The sequence below is a fragment of the Sphaeramia orbicularis genome, chromosome 12 (assembly GCF_902148855.1).
Source record: "Sphaeramia orbicularis chromosome 12, fSphaOr1.1, whole genome shotgun sequence".
In the NCBI taxonomy this organism is placed as follows: domain Eukaryota; kingdom Metazoa; phylum Chordata; class Actinopteri; order Kurtiformes; family Apogonidae; genus Sphaeramia; species Sphaeramia orbicularis.
Genome location: NC_043968.1, coordinates 3,749,280 through 3,769,609, shown reverse-complemented (window position 1 = coordinate 3,769,609; position 20,330 = coordinate 3,749,280).

Here is a 20,330-nt window from a genome sequence, read left to right as displayed (position 1 = left end):
TGGAAGGAAAAAGTACCTTTAACAGCAGAAACCTGGAGCAGAACCAGACTGAGGAGGATGGACGACTGACAGGACCAGCTGGGGTTAAAGAGAGAGAGTAAAGAAAGAGAAAAAGAGAGAGCGATAGAGATAGAGACTGGGGGAGAGGGGGGAGTAGGGGGAGACACATGGAGGCAGTTGAGGATAAGTGAGTGGTGATGATGAGGGCAGGGAAGAGGCCGGACCACCGCAGCAGGTCCAGAGATAACCCTGGAAGAATCTGTGGTTATCCTGGGAAAAACCTTATTAGAATATTTAAAATGGAATGTTTGAAAGTGTTAGGATAGGAGGTGCTCCTGGAAGAGCTGGGTCTGCAGGAGCTTCTTGAAGATAGGCAGGGATGACTCTGTTCTTGTAGCACTTGGTAGAGCGTTCCACCAACGTGGAACGACCCATGAAAAGAGCCTGGATTGTCTTGTACAAGGTCTGGGGACCACCAGACTACGTTCCCCAGACGAGCGGAGTGGTCGTGGGGCGACATAAGCTTTTATCAGTGCACCTAAGTAGACAGGAGCAGACCCACTGAGGATTCTGTAGGCTAGGATTAAAGATTTGAATTTGATGTGGGCAGCTATGGGTAGACCAGTGGAACTCAATGAGTAAGGGGGTGACGTGCCCTTTTAGGGTGAGTAAGGGGGGGACATGTGCCCTTTTAGGGTGAGTAAGGGGGTGACATGTGCCCTTTTAGGGTGAGTAAGGGGGTGACATGTGCCCTTTTAGGGTGAGTAAGGGGGGGACATGTGCCCTTTTAGGGTGAGTAAGGGGGGGACATGTGCCCTTTTAGGGTGAGTAAGGGGGGGACATGTGCCCTTTTAGGGTGAGTAAGGGGGTGACATGTGCCCTTTTAGGGTGAGTAAGGGGGTGATATGTGCCCTTTTAGGGTGAGTAAGGGGGTGATATGTGCCCTTTTAGGGTGAGTAAGGGGGGGACATGTGCCCTTTTAGGGTGAGTAAGGGGGTGACATGTGCCCTTTTAGGGTAAGGGGGTGACATGTGCCCTTTTAGGGTGAGTAAGAGGGTGACATGTGCCCTTTTAGGGTGAGTAAGGGGGTGACATGTGCCCTTTTAGGGTGAGTAAGGGGGTGACATGTGCCCTTTTAGGGTGAGTAAGGGGGTGATATGTGCCCTTTTAGGGTGAGTAAGGGGGGGACATGCGCCCTTTTAGGGTGAGTAAGGGGGTGACATGCCCTTTTAGGGTAAGGGGGTGACATGTGCCCTTTTAGGGTGAGTAAGGGGGTGACATGTGCCCTTTTAGGGTGAGTAAGGGGGGTGACATGTGCCCTTTTAGGGTGAGTAAGGGGGTGACATGTGCCCTTTTAGGGTGAGTAAGGGGGGGACATGTGCCCTTTTAGGGTGAGTAAGGGGGGGGACATGTGCCCTTTTAGGCTGATTGAAGACCAGACGCGCTGCTGCATTCTGGACCATCTGTAGTGGTCTGACAACACAAGCTGGGAGGCCCATTAGAAGAGCACTGCAGTAGTCAAGGAGGAGATAACCATAGTCTGCACCAGGAGCTGGGTGGACATAACCATAGTCTGCACCAGGAGCTGGGTGGAGATAACCATAGTCTGCACCAGGAGCTGGGTGGAGATAACCATAGTCTGCACCAGGAGCTGGGTGGAGATAACCATAGTCTGCACCAGGAGCTGGGTGGACATAACCATAGTCTGCACCAGGAGCTGGGTGGACATAACCATAGTCTGCACCAGGAGCTGGGTGGAGATAACCATAGTCTGCACCAGGAGCTGGGTGGAGATAACCATAGTCTGCACCAGGAGCTGGGTGGAGATAACCATAGTCTGCACCAGGAGCTGGGTGGAGATAACCATAGTCTGCACCAGGAGCTGGGTGGAGATAACCATAGTCTACACCAGGAGCTGGGTGGCCTGTTGGGTTAGGTATGGCCTGATCTTTCTTAGGTTGAACAGAGTGAAACGGCATGATCGGGTGACAGAGGCAACGTGATCTGTGAAGATCAACTGATTATCGATCATGACTTCCAGGTTACGTACTCCACTGGTAGGAGCCAGAGGTATGGAGTCAAGTGCTTGAATTTGACCTTGAAAAATGTGTACAATCCCTGATTTCAGTCGACTTATTTCTTATCCGCTATAATGTCAGGCAAAAAAAAACAACTTCACCTGCGATCACATCCACCTGTGTATAACTACATATATGAGTTCACATCCACCTGTGTATAACTACATATATGAGCTCACATCCACCTGTGGATGACTACATATATGAGCTCACATCCACCTGTGTATAACTACATATATGAGTTCACATCCACCTGTGTATAACTACATATATGAGCTCACATCCACCTGTGGATGACTACATATATGAGCTCACATCCACCTGTGTATAACTACATATATGAGCTCACATCCACCTGTGTATAATTACATATATGAGCTCACATCCACCTGTGTATAACTACATATATGAGTTCACATCCACCTGTGTATAACTACATATATGAGTTCACATCCACCTGTGTATAACTACATATATGAGCTCACATCCACCTGTGGATGACTACATATATGAGCTCACATCCACCTGTGTATAACTACATATATGAGTTCACATCCACCTGTGTATAACTACATATATGAGCTCACATCCACCTGTGGATGACTACATATATGAGCTCACATCCACCTGTGTATAACTACATATATGAGCTCACATCCACCTGTGTATAATTACATATATGAGCTCACATCCACCTGTGTATAACTACATATATGAGTTCACATCCACCTGTGTATAACTACATATATGAGTTCACATCCACCTGTGTATAACTACATATATGAGCTCACATCCACCTGTGTATAACTACATATATGAGTTCACATCCACCTGTGTATAACTACATATATGAGCTCACATCCACCTGTGTATAACTACATATATGAGCTCACATCCACCTGTGGATGACTACATATATGAGCTCACATCCACCTGTGTATAACTACATATATGAGTTCACATCCACCTGTGTATAACTACATATATGAGCTCACATCCACCTGTGTATGACTACATATATGAGTTCACATCCACCTGTGTATAATTACATATATGAGCTCACATCCACCTGTGTATGACTACATATATGAGCTCACATCCACCTGTGTATAATTACATATATGAGCTCACATCCACCTGTGTATAACTACATATATGAGCTCACATCCACCTGTGTATGACTACATATATGAGCTCACATCCACCTGTGTATGACTACATATATGAGCTCACATCCACCTGTGTATGACTACATATATGAGTTCACATCCACCTGTGTATGACTACATATATGAGTTCACATCCACCTGTGTATAATTACATATATGAGCTCACATCCACCTGTGTATAACTACATATATGAGTTCACATCCACCTGTGTATGACTACATATATGAGTTCACATCCACCTGTGTATGACTGCATATATGAGCTCACATCCACCTGTGTATAATTACATATATGAGCTCACATCCACCTGTGTATAATTACATATATGAGGTCACATCCACCTGTGTATAATTACATATATGAGGTCACATCCACCTGTGTATAATTACATATATGAGCTCACATCCACCTGTGTATAACTACATATATGAGTTCACATCCACCTGTGTATGACTACATATATGAGCTCACATCCACCTGTGTATAACTACATATATGAGCTCACATCCACCTGTGTATGACTACATATATGAGTTCACATCCACCTGTGTATGACTACATATATGAGTTCACATCCACCTGTGTATAACTACATATATGAGCTCACATCCACCTGTGTATAACTACATATATGAGCTCACATCCACCTGTGTATGACTACATATATGAGTTCACATCCACCTGTGTATGACTACATATATGAGTTCACATCCACCTGTGTATAACTACATATATGAGCTCACATCCACCTGTGTATAACTACATATATGAGCTCACATCCACCTGTGTATAATTACATATATGAGTTCACATCCACCTGTGTATGACTGCATATATGAGCTCACATCCACCTGTGTATAATTACATATATGAGCTCACATCCACCTGTGTATGACTGCATATATGAGCTCACATCCACCTGTGTATAATTACTTATATGAGCTCACATCCACCTGTGTATAATTACATATATGAGCTCACATCCACCTGTGTATGACTACATATATGAGCTCACATCCACCTGTGTATAAAAACATATATGAGCTCACATCCACCTGTGTATAACTATATATATGAGCTCACATCCACCTGTGTATGACTACATATATGAGTTCACATCCACCTGTGTATGACTACATATATGAGTTCACATCCACCTGTGTATGACTACATATATGAGCTCACATCCACCTGTGTATAACTATATATATGAGCTCACATCCACCTGTGTATGACTACATATATGAGTTCACATCCACCTGTGTATGACTACATATATGAGCTCACATCCACCTGTGTATAACTATATATATGAGCTCACATCCACCTGTGTATGACTACATATATGAGCTCACATCCACCTGTGTATAACTACATATATGAGTTCACATCCACCTGTGTATGACTGCATATATGAGCTCACATCCACCTGTGTATAACTACATATATGAGTTCACATCCACCTGTGTATGACTGCATATATGAGTTCACATCCACCTGTGTATAACTACATATATGAGCTCACATCCACCTGTGTATAACTACATATATGAGCTCACATCCACCTGTGTATAATTACATATATGAGTTCACATCCACCTGTGTATAACTACATATATGAGCTCACATCCACCTGTGTATAACTACATATATGAGCTCACATCCACCTGTGTATAATTACATATATGAGCTCACATCCACCTGTGTATAACTACATATATGAGCTCACATCCACCTGTGTATAATTACATATATGAGCTCACATCCACCTGTGTATAACTACATATATGAGCTCACATCCACCTGTGTATGACTACATATATGAGTTCACATCCACCTGTGTATGATTACATATATGAGCTCACATCCACCTGTGTATAATTACATATATGAGCTCACATCCACCTGTGTATGACTACATATATGAGTTCACATCCACCTGTGTATGACTGCATATATGAGCTCACATCCACCTGTGTATAATTACATATATGAGCTCACATCCACCTGTGTATAACTACATATATGAGTTCACATCCACCTGTGTATAATTACATATATGAGCTCACATCCACCTGTGTATAATTACATATATGAGCTCACATCCACCTGTGTATAACTACATATATGAGTTCACATCCACCTGTGTATAACTACATATATGAGCTCACATCCACCTGTGTATAACTACATATATGAGTTCACATCCACCTGTGTATAACTACATATATGAGTTCACATCCACCTGTGTATGACTACATATATGAGTTCACATCCACCTGTGTATAACTACATATATGAGTTCACATCCACCTGTGTATAACTACATATATGAGTTCACATCCACCTGTGTATAATTACATATATGAGCTCACATCCACCTGTGTATAACTACATATATGAGTTCACATCCACCTGTGTATAACTACATATATGAGCTCACATCCACCTGTGTATAACTACATATATGAGTTCACATCCACCTGTGTATAACTACATATATGTGCTCACATCCACCTGTGTATAACTACATATATGTGCTCACATCCACCTGTGTATAACTACATATATGTGCTCACATCCACCTGTGTATAACATCCACCTTGCTGCTGGAAGTGTGTGGGACTTTTGTCGGTTCCACATTCCACAGCTGACACCTGTGCATGTGTTTCTGTTTTATTCGGGGAAGTCTGCTGACCCGTTAACCGCAGAAGTGATCATTAGTTCCAAACGTGTTTATTGTTTTGTAACATCCCACTAAACCATGTTAATAAGTAACAGAGGAAGTGGAGGTTTGGTAGTTTACTGACACCTGACATGTGATTTTATAAACTCTTTGGACTTCGATTTAATTATCTAAATCAGGGGTGTCAAACTCATTTTCTGTCGGGTCATATTCAACCCAATTTGATCTGCAGTGGGCTGGACCAATAAAATAAAAACATAATAACCTATAAATAAGGACAACTCCAAATTTCTGTCTTTGTTTTAGTGCAAAAAAAAAAAACCCTTTAAATTATGAAAATACTTACTTTTATAAACTATCCAAATGAAAAAGATGTGACAACCTGAAAAAGTAACATTTCTTCAGAAAAAAGTGCAATTTTAACAATATTCTGCCTCAATTTATCATTTATACATGTGCATTATGGATCGAACAGGCAGAAAATAGTTCAAATTGTACTTAATTTTCTTTAGACATTTCAGGTTCATATTTGTTCAGGTTATTCACATTTTATTGTTACAGGGTAGTTTGTAAAAATACATATTTTCATAATTTAATGTTATTTTTTGCACTAAAAGACAAAAATGCGACGTTATCATTATTTATAGGCATAATGTAACTCCAGTGCAAAAAATAACATTAAATGGTGAAACTATTTCTATCCAAAACAAAAAAGATGTGAATAACAGGAAAAAAGTGAAATTTCTGAAGAAAAATAAGTACAGTTTTATCAATATTCTGCCTCATCTTTTGATTTCTCCATGTGCATTACAGATCAGATCTACCAAGACTCAAAACAGGCAGAAGATTGTTCAAATTGCACTTAATTTTCTTTAGACATTCCAGGTTGGTCATATTTGTTCAGGTTATTCACATTTTCTTGTTCAAGGATATCAGAATTTAATGTTCTTTGCAAAAAATCAAAGAGAAAATATTGGTGTTGCCATTATTTGGAGGCATAATGTCATATTTTTCTCACATTAAACCAAGAAGTAAATTTCGACTCATTATTTCTGAGTCTGGAGTCTGGTTTTGACCAACTCCATACGTAAAGCGTCATGAGATAACTTTTGTTATGATTTGGCATTATATAAATAAAATTTGATTTAATCTGATTTCTGGGTTATTCTGCTGTTATTTTTCAGTTTGATGCCCTTGACTGTTCATATCCTCAGGGTAATATTTGCATTGTGTACTTTGTAAATCCATCCCGTGGGCCAGACTGGAACCTTTGGTGGGCCAGTTTTGGCCCCCGGGCCGCATGTTTGACACCTGTGGTCTAAATGAAGGTGCACTTAACTAATGATACGACATAATTAAGGTCGTTAAAGAGCCTGAGGATTTACATGGTTGAAAGTGAATACCCATTTTATGTAGACGTTGAAGCGGCCCTTTTAGCTGTCGGACGGCTGATGAAAAACTGTCCTGGAATACGTAGGAACTGTCATGTTTTCCCCCTCGTTAAAGCTTTTCATAGTGGCTGAAGCTGCTGAAGGGCAACAGTACTTAAAAACTTCACCTTAAAAACAATTGGAAATGAACTATCTTTAACCCATAAAGACCCAGTGGTACTTTTGTGGTCATTCTCAAATGAGTATTTCTCTCAAATTAGTCATTTATTAAGATATTGTCCTCTGTATTTTGCTTTTTTTCAGTGAAAATCATGTATTTTCCCATATTGAATTTACTGATCATATAGATTTTCATAAAAAGCTCAGATTAAAGTTGAGGGTTGTTATATCAGGAACAGATAAAACTGAAGAAAAAGTGACTTTTACTGCAAATCTGTGGTTAACAGGACATAAAGCCAGTGTGTCCATCCACTGTCATTCATCCAACTCCATGGGTTTGACTGGAGAATTAATGTTGGAGAACAGGGGTCTCAAAAATGTGTCCCCCCCCCCCCTTCTCCCCCTCTCCCCCAGTCTCTATCTCTATGGCTCTTCCTTTCCTCTGTCTTTAACCCCAGCTGGTCCTGTCAGACGTCCATCCTCCTCAGTCTGGGTCTGCTCCAGGTTTAACCCTGTTCAAGGGACTTTTCCCTTCCTCTCTCTCCTCTCACTAGTGTTTGCTCTCTCGCTCTCTCTCTCTCTCTCTCTCTCTCTCTCTCTCTCTCTCTCTCACTAGTGTTTGTTGGATTCTGTTGGTTTCTGTAAATTGCCTTCAGTCTGGTTTGGACCAACTCTATATGGAAAGTGTCATGAGAGAACTTTTGTTGTGATCTGGTGCTATATAGATAAAATTTGATTGATTGATTTGATTGGTTTTCCCCTGTAAGTCGCTTTGGAAAAAAGCGTCTGCCAAATGTATAAATGTAAATGTAAATGCATCCCCCCCCCCCCCCCCCCCCCCAAAGGTTCCAGTCCGACCCCTGGGATGAATTTCCAAAGTGTCTAAACTCCACAGTCCAGGCTGTGGAACTCATGTTAGTGTGGGTTCCACATCCAGACCAATCTGATCTACAGTCCAATAAGAACAGCAGAAGAACCCACAAAAAGAATGACTGCAGATTTACTACTGGGTTTGATGGAAAAAAATAATAAATTATGTCTGTAAATAATGACAACTGCAAATGTTTGTCTTTGTTTTAGTGCAAAAATCACATTAAATTGTGAAACTCTTTCCATTTCCAAACTCTCCTGTACCAATAAAATGTGACTAACCTGAACAAATGTGTCCAACCTGAAATGTCTGTATTAAATTCAGTCCAGTTTGAACTCTTTTCTTCCTGTTCCTCAGTGTTTAGTGTCTTTGGAGATCTGATCCAGAATGCACATGGACTAATGAGAAGTGGAGGAAGAAGACTGAGAAAATTACACTGATTTTATGAAGACTTTTCAGTTTTTTCAGGTTATTCACATCATTTTTTGTTTGGATAGTTTATAAAAGTCAGTATTTTCATAATTTAATGGGGGGTTTTGCACTAAAACAGATAAAAATGTTCTTATTTGACTGGTCCGGCCCACTGGAGATCAAATCGAGCTGAATGTGGAACCTGAAAGAAAATGAGTTTGAGAGCTCTGTTGTAGAAGATGACGGTGTTTCCACGTTCACTATGGAGCCTCTGAACATCCACTTATTTACATGAAATACCAATTATTTACATGTATTGATAGGATGAATGGATCAGTAGGTATTAAACATTTTACATCAGTAGAGGGTTTTGGTCGCCAGTGAATGTTTGGGTCTTTATGGGTTAAACATAAGTGAACATTAGGTCAATGTAAATGTAAAAGTTGTAATACTTTAATATTGGGAATGGACCCCAGGAAGAATAGGCATCCTTAAACAAAGAAATAAAGAAATAAATATAATCAATATGTAAATAAATATGGCTAATTTAACATGAAGCTCAGAGCTGTCAATAAATCTGGAGCTGAATTTCAAAGTAATATAATAAAAAAGTCAATTCTAGAAGAATTTTTTATTGTTTGAGGTAATATTTTCCCTCATAGGGGATGCAAAACTACTGATATCATTAAAAATACTACATATATTGGATTTAGGCTGTGACAGTTAAGGTTTGATTAGCGTTAGGTACAAAATAAATTGATCAGATTTAAGAAAAGGTGAGGGTGGGTTCTAAACGGTGGCATTTCAGGAAGAAACAGGACGCTGGACTGATTAATAAACTGATTTAAAAAATGTGTCCACACTGACAATAAGCCTATAACTAGAAAAGAGTATTTGTGATGATTGAAAATGAAGATTCTCTGTCCTTAGTGCAAAGTGCTGTCCACTGTAACGTATGAATCAGGCAGAAGTTCAAGTGTTTGTCATCTGTCTTTTACTGCTTTTACCCCTTGAACTCTGGACAGATGCTGAAAAGAGGCGAACCAAAGAGGAGATTGTCAGAGAGCTGATAACCTGGGACGAGAACACATCATATATTTATATATACTACCTGGAGAAAAATGCCCAAAAGAAGCTGTTAGGATGTGTAGAAGTATACAGTGAACACAGACAAGTAAGAATGGACAGGACACAGATGCTTCTGCAGCTACTCTGCTTTGCTGCTCTTCTGGTTTGTGGTAAGTCTCTATTTTCTGTTCATTTATAGGAATTTTTGGTGTTTTTTTTTTTTTTTTATTTAATCCCTGAAAAGACGATTTAGGCGTCTGTTGACCACGGTGAAGTCAGAGCATCACTCTGAGCCAAGCCATCCTCTTGTAACTCAGAAATTTTAGACAAAGAAAAGTGAAAAGTCACAAAATACAATGAATTTTTGCATTTTGTGTTTTGACCTGAGGCAGCTGTGGAGGATAATAATGAAATAATTCTGGGTTCGTAGTGTTGGTGTGGAAGGTGTATATAGGGGAGCTTAAATACGGAGGTGGTGGGAGTCCTCTGTATTTACATTTGCATTTAAAATGACTTTCTTTTATCATATTACTTATTAGAAAATAGTTTTCTATTAAAGTCAATTTTGCATCCCCTCAATTTCTAGCCAACCTTAATTTTGTGTAATTTATTTCCATGAAAACCAAATAATCTTACAAATTAAAATCTTTAAAATTGTGCTTTCTATTATTGGAAAAACTGGGTTGATTTCACTTGATAAGAGTATGGAGCATACAGAGCCATGGAAACCCTTCGTTCACACTTTAAATGTTCGATGTTAATCTTACACAGGGGAAAAGGGTTTCTGAAAAAAAAAAAAAAAAGAATGGAATGGGAAATATACTTGTTATTTCCCATTAACTTTATTTTACGTTACTGTGTATTTTTTTGTTATTTCTGTCATTGCTCCCCTGTATGAGTATGTTTTTGTTTTTCTTTACATGGGGTTAGGGTTAATAAGTTACATAATGATGTAAAATACTGAGAAGATAAAGCTACCTGAAAAGAATAATAAAAAGATAACAATTACAAAAAAAAAAAGTGCTTGCTGTCCAGACTTTAAATATAGAATGAGATGTTTATTTTTAAGAGTGACAGAAATATCCTGTAGGACATGACCCACAGGAGATGGAATGTCTGTCACCAAATGCATTGAATTTGATGCATTGTTCACATTGCGATGACAATACCTCAAATAAGGACATATATTTAACATATATCCTTAGTGTCCAGCCAGGGTCAAAGTGCAATATATATTTATCTCTACTGTTTCTCGGTGGCTGACATGCTTGTTTTTATTCTGTATATATATTTACACTTTTCTTTCTTTTAAACTGTTTTGCACTACGCACCACTACAGAGTTGTCTCTTAATTTCATTGTACATATGTATAATGACAACAAAGGCATTGCATTCTATTCTATTCTATTCTATTCTAAAAACACTAACTTTGAATGAAACTCATATCTTCCCTTGAGGATTACAAAGCAAAAGAACAGTTGGAAGAATTCTCCAGAGAACGTGTCTGCAGTGGTTGACAGTTTGTTCTGTGTCTCTGAGGTTTATGACTGATTCTGAAGCCAGGACACATCAGTGTCAGCTGCATTCACCAGTGGGTTGGCCGGTCCTGTCCACTAGGAGGCTGGGACACCTTTATTTCCAAGGCCATATTTGGACTATTGCCTTCCTATAGCTGTAATTTAGTAACAAGAAGAAGTGTTGATTCTTATTGTCTGTGGTCAAATGAGCATTTGCTCCTTTTTGTGCCATTGGCCCAAACAGAACTGGGTCAAAGGGCATTTGTCTACTCTGCTCCTTCCACATACAATATTTTGCTAAAAGACTGGAAACTGACTGAATTGATGTCCTTGAATGCTTTTAAAATCAAACTCAAAGTGCTCTAGACCAAGGTTATTATCATTAACGAAAACTAACGAAATGAGGAAAACTAGAATTGTACAAACTTTTTCATTAACTGAAATAAATAAAAACTAGAATTAAAAGAGAAAAACATAACTAACTGAAACTGTATTGTGTGTTTACTAAACTAACTAAAACGGATACAAATTCTGGATCAAATTCCCTTGGTTTTGGTCTTTGTCAATGTCAGATTGATGTTCAATGGATTTCTTTGTCTCTCTCAGTTTTCTGTGCTGTCTCCATACGACACTTTTTGCTCCGTCACTTGTGTTCACTTGTGGTTTCCAGTCGTCTTCTGGTCCCCACTCTACCTGGAAACATGGAGACTAAAGCAGCAGAGTCCTGTCTGGGATTGATTTGAATAGGAGCACAGAGAAGAAGAGAAAAGAGACCACTGAACTACAACTGAACTACAACTGAACTACAACTAAACTACAACTGAACTAAAATTAAACTACAACTGAACTAAAATTAAACTACAACTGAACTACAACTAAACTACAACTGAACTACAACAAAACTACAACTGAACTACAACTGAACTACAACTGAACTACAACAAAACTACAACTGAACTACAACTGAACTACAACTGAACTAAAATTAAACTACAACTGAACTACAACTAAACTACAACTGAACTACAACAAAACTACAACTGAACTACAACTGAACTACAACTGAACTACAACTAAACTACAACTGAACTACAACTGAACTACAACTAAACTACAACTGAACTACAACTGAACTACAACTAAACTACAACTGAACTACAACTGAACTACAACTGAACTACAACTGAACTACAACTAAACTACAACTGAACTACAACTGAACTACAACTAAACTACAACTGAACTACAACTGAACTAAAATTAAACTACAACTGAACTACAACTAAACTACAACTGAACTACAACTAAACTACAACTAAACTAAACTAAAACTAAACTACAACTAAACTAAACTACAACCAAACTACAACTAAACTACAACTGAACTACAACTAAACTACAACTAAACTAAACTAAAACTAAACTACAACTAAACTAAACTACAACCAAACTACAACCAAACTACAACTGAACTAAACTAAACTAAAACTAAACTACAACTAAGCATTTAGGAAAAAATGAAAACTAATAAAAACTATCAAACCTGCTGTAAAAACTTGTTAAAACGAACTGAATTAGAGAAAAAAAAGTCCAAACTAAATAAAACTAAACTAGAATGAAAAATCCAAAACTATTCGAACCGTGCTACAGACTAACTCAATAACTTGTGTTTGTTTTTCGTAGTTTGACTTGTCCTGTAGATGTTTGTGTGTTGTAACCAGGCGACTGAGGCTCATTTTCAGCCCTGGAGTTTCATCCCTCAGACCGGCCCACTTTAGATCACGACCAATTCTTATTGAAATCATGTCATTCTGACCTTCCATGTTAGGTCTACACACTGTTCTGCAAAGCCTGACACAAACACAGCAGTAGACACTGATTTTTTTCTCAGTAAGTCAGCCACTTGCGGTTTGTTCCATCTATTGAAAACTTTTGGTTCAGTGATATTAGGGGTTTGACGAGGATGATCAGAAAAAACTGTGTGTATATGAGTGAGGCGAGCAGAGGAACCCCAGAGGAACCCCAGAGGAACCCCAGAGGAACCCCAGAGGAACCCCAGAGGAACCCCAGCTCCCACAGACTCCTGTTCATGTGTGTCATTAGTGGTTCAGGTTGTGCTGCTGAGCTGCTCCTCTGTCATCAGTAGACTCTGCTCTCCCTTTCACACTTCCTCCAGTTTCTCTAGACTCTCCTGCACCTGGATCACAATAAAAAATAATATCTACAGACATTTGGACTTACTGAACCAGTTCAGATCTTTACACTGGCTAAATATGCAGGTTTATTTAATATGACTTTATGCTGTTGCCTTTCAGTTGTGGGCTTTGTGTATTTACTGTCTCACTGTTAATAATAAAATTAAAACAGGTCAGGACTCTGGTTTGGGTCTAGACAGTGGTTTTAGTGGAACTACTGCTTGTTGACACAGTCTGTTCCAACAGCTCACCTTTTCCTTCCATCCTGACAGGAACAATCCCCTCATCACTACTGGCTCCTGGCTCTGCTTCTGACACTAAAGCACAGTTTAAAAATGCTCTGAATTCTCAGCACAAACCTTCTGTTTCCAAAGCCTTGGTGTCAGTTTCATTCATGTAGTGCTGAATCATCTCAGATACCTTTCATACTGAACAGGCCTACACCATACTCTTCATTGGAGCCTATTTCTTCTAATCCTCTTCCCTCTCTGAGCAGTCCTACCTGCCCACTCTGGACTTGTGGGCTCATGGCTGCTGTCTGCTGCTGGATCTGCTTTCTGACTCTGAGGAGCTACAAGACAAAGTTTCCCACTTCTGTGGCCTCGCATCAGACTATTATTTAAATAACAGAACCTTATGTTCCACGCCACAATGCCACACAATTCACTGACTCCATAATTAACTAACTTTAAAGGTCCTTTACCCGCTTCATCGTCCTCATTAGTTGTTTCCAACCGGAGGTGGTTTTTGTGACAAAGTTTCAGATTTTGTCACATTTGGCTGCGTTTGCTTCCAGAGCTTTCCTCTTTTTCATTCTTGCTTCTCCACACCACCCTTGTTCTTTCTATTCTCCATGTTTCAAACAGTAAACACAGCTGAGCACCCACAGCCTACAGAGCACAGATGGTATCTGCTCCACAGATGGTATCTGCTCCACAGATGGTCTGTGCTCCACAGATGGTCTATGCTCCACAGATGGTATCTGCTCCACAGATGGTCTGTGCTCCACAGATGGTATCTGCTCCACAGATGGTCTGTGCTCCACAGATGGTCTGTGCTCCACAGATGGTCTATGCTCCACAGATGGTATCTGCTCCACAGATGGTCTGTGCTCCACAGATGGTCTGTGCTCCACAGATGGTCTGTGCTCCACAGATGGTATCTGCTCCACAGATGGTCTATGCTCCACAGATGGTCTGTGCTCCACAGATGGTATCTGCTCCACAGATGGTATCTGCTCCACAGATGGTCTGTGCTCCACAGATGGTATCTGCTCCACAGATGGTCTGTGCTCCACAGATGGTATCTGCTCCACAGATGGTCTGTGCTCCACAGATGGTATCTGCTCCACAGATGGTCTATGCTCCACAGATGGTCTGTGCTCCACAGATGGTATCTGCTCCACAGATGGTCTGTGCTCCACAGATACAGGACAGAGCTTCTAACCGTATGCACGGACACATGATGTCACAGAGCGTCTGCAAAAAAGAGGAAGAAAAAAAATCCGTTTGCTAGTAGAGGGGGTGGGGCCCAGGAACAGCGAATGCAGATTACACGATCAGCCCAGTGCTATGACTGACCCCCCCCAAATAAATAAATAAAATATTAAAGACATATTTGAAGTGAACTCCGGCCCTCGCGGCCTAAATATTATACCGGCCCACCGGGAATTGTCCTGGTCCTCCTGATGAGCCAGTCGGGGCCTGGTTGTAAGTGGCTGTTGGATTTCATGCTGTCTCTTGGCCTGGACTCCCTTGAAAAAGAGGTTCTTAATCTCAGTGGGATTGGTTTTTCCTGGTTAAATAAAATAAATGTAAAAAATGAACTGTTTTAGGGATGACATAGTATGATACGAAAAGTGTCCGAAGTGGTTATTATTAGAAATGAAGTATTAGGATAATATATAGAGGTTGATTTGAGGATTTATTTGGCATTGATTATTGATTACTGCATAGGCTTTGCTAAATTGCCCACAATAAATTTACAAAAGTAGTTTACTTATTCTGTGACATTGTAAATGTGTTACATTTTTAACCCACAAAGACCCAAACAGTCACCAGTGACCGAAACAAAAACCATCTACTTTAATACCTGTTGATCCACTAATCCTATCAGTCCATGTCAATAATTGGTGTAATTTACAGTTCTTCATCTTTTCATGGTCATCAGATATGACCATATTTGGACGTTCAGAGGCTCCGTAGTTACCATGGAAACACCGTCATCTTCTCCAACATTGATTCTCCAGTCAAACCCATGGAGTTGGATCAGTGACAGTGGATGGACACACTGGGGTTATGTTCAGTTAATGACAGATTTGCTGGAAAAGTCCGTTTTTCTTCAGTTTTTTTTGTTTTTTTTGTTTTGATATAATAACTATTGAATTTTGTTTGAGTTTTCATAAGCATCTAACTTCAGTTTAGGAAATTAAATATAGGAAAATACATTATTTACAGTGAAAAATGCAAAATACAGAGGATAATATTATAATAAATGGTGATTAATTACTTAAGAATGGTTAAATAGAGAGAAAAATTCATTTGTGAACTGCCACAAAAATAGCACTGGGTCTTTATGGGTTAAATATGGGACGGTCATGTGTTTGTACAGTGTAGAAATCTGTAGAATTATTCCCTGTCAGACAGTTCTAGAACATTTTATGCTCAGTGGAAAACTGTACTGTACAGTGTGTTACCGTTTATTCAGCAGGTATTTCATATCTGGTGTTTTTTAGGCCTTTAGCCCAGTGTCTGGTGATAGTGTGTTATTTCAGGCGGTGATGGTTTTCTGTGGTTTTACAGGTCTTACATGACGGATGTGAGTGAAAACATGTGATTCTGTGTGGTCTATAGCGGCTGTTAAAGTCAAACATTACCCTCAGATGTGCATGAGACTCAGTTTCTGTCATGGGACTTTTATGATGATGCATTTAAAGGATCTATTGTTGTTTAACGTTTCATGATGATTTAAAATTCAATTTTCACGTATTGATGTTTCACTTCTACAGATTGTGTATTCATTGTGAGGTTACATGTCTGCAAACATCTATATTTAAAAGATATTCTAACATATTCCATCAGTGTTACATGAACAGACGTGTGCAGTTAATTGGCTTGTAAACATTTTTCATCTCACTGCGTGGGTCCAGACTCTGCCCTTTCAAACACTAGGATTTCAGTCTCAGAAATATAGAGAGAACACATTTCTATCCTAGAAAAATTGAATCATGTGTCTGATTTTTAACCCTCAAAGACCCAAACAGCCACTGACCACAAAAAGCATCTACTGATCTAAACTGTTTAATACCTGTTGATCCACTAATCCTATCAGTCCATGTCAATAACTGCTGTCAAATACAGTTCTTCATCTTTTCATGGTCATCAGATATGACCATATTTGGACGTTCAGAGGCTCCGTAGTTACCATGAAAACACCAACATCTTCTACAACATTGATTCACCAGTCAAACCCATGGAGTTGGATCAGTGACAGTGGATGGACACACTGGGGTTATGTTTTAATGGTGTATTTTGCTGAAAAAATCACTTTTTCTTCAGTTTTCTGTGTTTCTGATATAATAACCCTCAACTTTAATCTGAGCTTTTATGAACATCTACATGATCAGTGAATTAAATATAGGAAAATACCAGATTTTCACTGAAAAAATCCAAAATACAGAGGATAATAATATAATAAATAGCGATAAATCAGTAAGAAAGGCTTAATAAAGACCTACTTTGTGGCAGTTCCCATATGATTTAAATTTAACCTTTCTGAAATTATATAAGTAATATTACCCTCTGTGTTTTGCTTTGTTTCAGTGAAAATCAGGTATTTTCCTATATTTAATTCACTGATCATGCAGATGTTCATAAAAGGTCAGATTAAAATTAAAGGTTATTATATCAAAAACAGAGAGAACTGAAGAAAAAGTGACTTTTTCAGTCCAATCTGTCATTAACTGAACATAACCCCAGTGTGTTCATCCACTGTCATTGATCCAACTCCATGGGTTTGACTGGAGAATCAATGTTGGAGAAGATGACGGTGTTTCCATGGTAACTACTGAGCCTCTGAACGTCCAAATGGGTCATATCTGATGACCATGAAAGATGAAGAACTGTATTTCACAGCAATTATTGACATGGATTGATAGGATTAGTGGATTAATAGGAATTAAAGAGTTTAGATCAGATTCATCGAGAGAAAAAACTCATGTGGGAACTGCCACAAAAGTAACACTGGGTCTTTAAGGGTGAAGTAAAGTAACCACAAACCTCTGACCTTAGAAAATGTACTAATTTATTCTCCTCTGTTCCGTTTTTTCTCAGAGTCAGTACTGAAATGACACTGATGACAGAATAATTCCACACTGCTGAAGAATTCCCTGAATTGACCTTATGTCGACCTCATTAACGAGTCCTTTGTGTTTCCAGGCAGTTGCCAGTGTCAGGCCGGATGGAGGGAGTACGAGGATAAATGTTACTTATTTTCAACTGATACAAAGACATGGCCGCTGGCAAATGCATATTGTTTGGAGCAGAACAGTAACCTGATGAGCATTCAGGACATCCACGAGAGGGTGAGTCAACACACACAAGGGGATGATATCAAAACAGAGAAAACTGAAGTCAGAGGGAAAATATGTCGTTAAATGAACGTTAAAAACGAGCCTCTTAAACCTCTATCATTTACCAAAATTCATTGTTACCTATAAAGTTGAAATCAAATATTATAAAATAGTTTTTATGGCATGTCTGATGAGGGGATGACAGAGGAGGAGACGAGGAAAACAGGAAGTAAAGCACGCTCGAACAAAAATGTGGTTTATTTTTTTATAAAGTGTAACTGGGACTCTATATGGAATCATTATTGATGCATATGAATAGGAATAAAAAGAAAAATGTGTCTGAAAACCAAATTAACCCTGTAAAGCCTGAACCATTAAATCACTGACAGAAAATTCCAGTTCTTTGAAACTGGAGCCTTTATCGGTCCTTCTGAACAACCCGAAATGTTTTTTTTTTTCAAATATCAATTTCCATGTTTGACCTTCAATTTTGTATCATATTTGATACATCAGGTCTCAATGCTCAGATATTATCTTCTTCAGTGAGTTATAAAGTCCATCCACTTTGCTATTAAGTTGTTCTTCCAGACTATCAATTCTTGAAGTCATTATTCTGAATTCCTTCAGTAACACGCCGGCCTCCTCGTCTTTGTCTGACCCACGGTAATAATTGTTTTTTCAGCCATTGCGCAAATTATATAAATCAAAACTTAGTGAGATCGTCTTCACCAAAGAAAAGACAAACGTGTGTTGTAAATGTCTAGGTCCTGCACCAGATAATAGTAATCAAATGTGAAAAGTTTGGTGGAGCCACATGCGTCCCAGCTGACATGTGCCCTCGTCCACAATAGGATTATTTTGAAACAAACTAAAACATAATATAACACAAACATGTCTAACAAATTGGTAATTCCTTTTCAAAACTGTCAAAGTTCGGCCTCCTTCCTCATGAACCCTTTCATGCAGTGGTCACTCCAGTGGTCACTCCAGTGGTCAGTTCTTCTCCAGCTGTTCTCTTGTATATTCATGGGTTTGGTTGTTTTAGTTCCAGATCAGCCGACACAGTGGACACTTAGGGGGGCGGCTGTGGCTCAGGTGGCAGAGCGGGTCGTCCAGTAACTGAAGGGTTGGCGGTTCGAATCTCGCTCTGTCCTAGTCAGTCCGTTGTGTCTTTGGGCAGGACACTTCCCCCTCCCTGCCTCCAGTGCCACCCACATTGGTGTATGAATGTGTGGTGGTGGTGGGAGGGGCCGTAGGCGCAGATTGTCAGCCACACTTCTGTCAGTCTGCCCCCCCCCACCACCACCAGAGTGTGAATGTGAGAGTGAATGAAGAATGAGTCAATAATGTGAAGCACTTTGGGTATCTAGAAAAGCACTATATAAATCCAGTCCATTATTATTATTACCTATACACCATCCCATAATAATCCACTGACATTCAGACCAGTACTGTAACTGTGCTGTTCTAGATAAACCTGATCTGCACGAACATGTCTGAGTGGAAATCAACTGCAAATAAAAATTGGGGATATGATAAAATGTGAGAAAACATCCGATCAGATGCATTAAAAATGTTTTTATTTTATAGTTTTCACACAGTTTATCACTTCCTGATATTTGCACTCTTTGCTTCAAAAATTAAACACACGGTGTCCAGTGGAATGGACATTTTTGGAACTCCATGAAAAATTATGAAGGTAGATTTGTTTCTTTATTGCTTTAACAACAAAAAAAAAAAAATTCAATTTAAAAAAATCATTAAAAAAAATTCACTTCAAGAATTAAAAACCTCAATCAAAGAAAAAAATGTTCAAATGCAATTTTTTGGCTCTTAAATATTTTTTTTGTATTCGTCTTATCAAGGTCAGGGTCAAGGTTCCTTTATTTGTACCCGTAGGTAGATTTGTTTTGCAGTCTAGGTGATTGTCTTGGCATTTACAACAACACTTACATTAAACATGCAAGACAGGCACTTGATCACACTTACAGACAGGACAAAAAGTGCTCAGTGTTCCACTGTTCATCTGTACAGCAGCATGGAGAAGGAAAAGAATAAAATAAATAAGATCCAATAAATAAAAACAAGATGCAATAAAACACCATAAAAACCAGAAAAGATAAAATAGAAACAATCTGGGATAAAAAACCAGGATAAGAACATAAAATTAAAAAATTAAAAAATTTGAAGTCACAATAATAATAAATAGAGCAA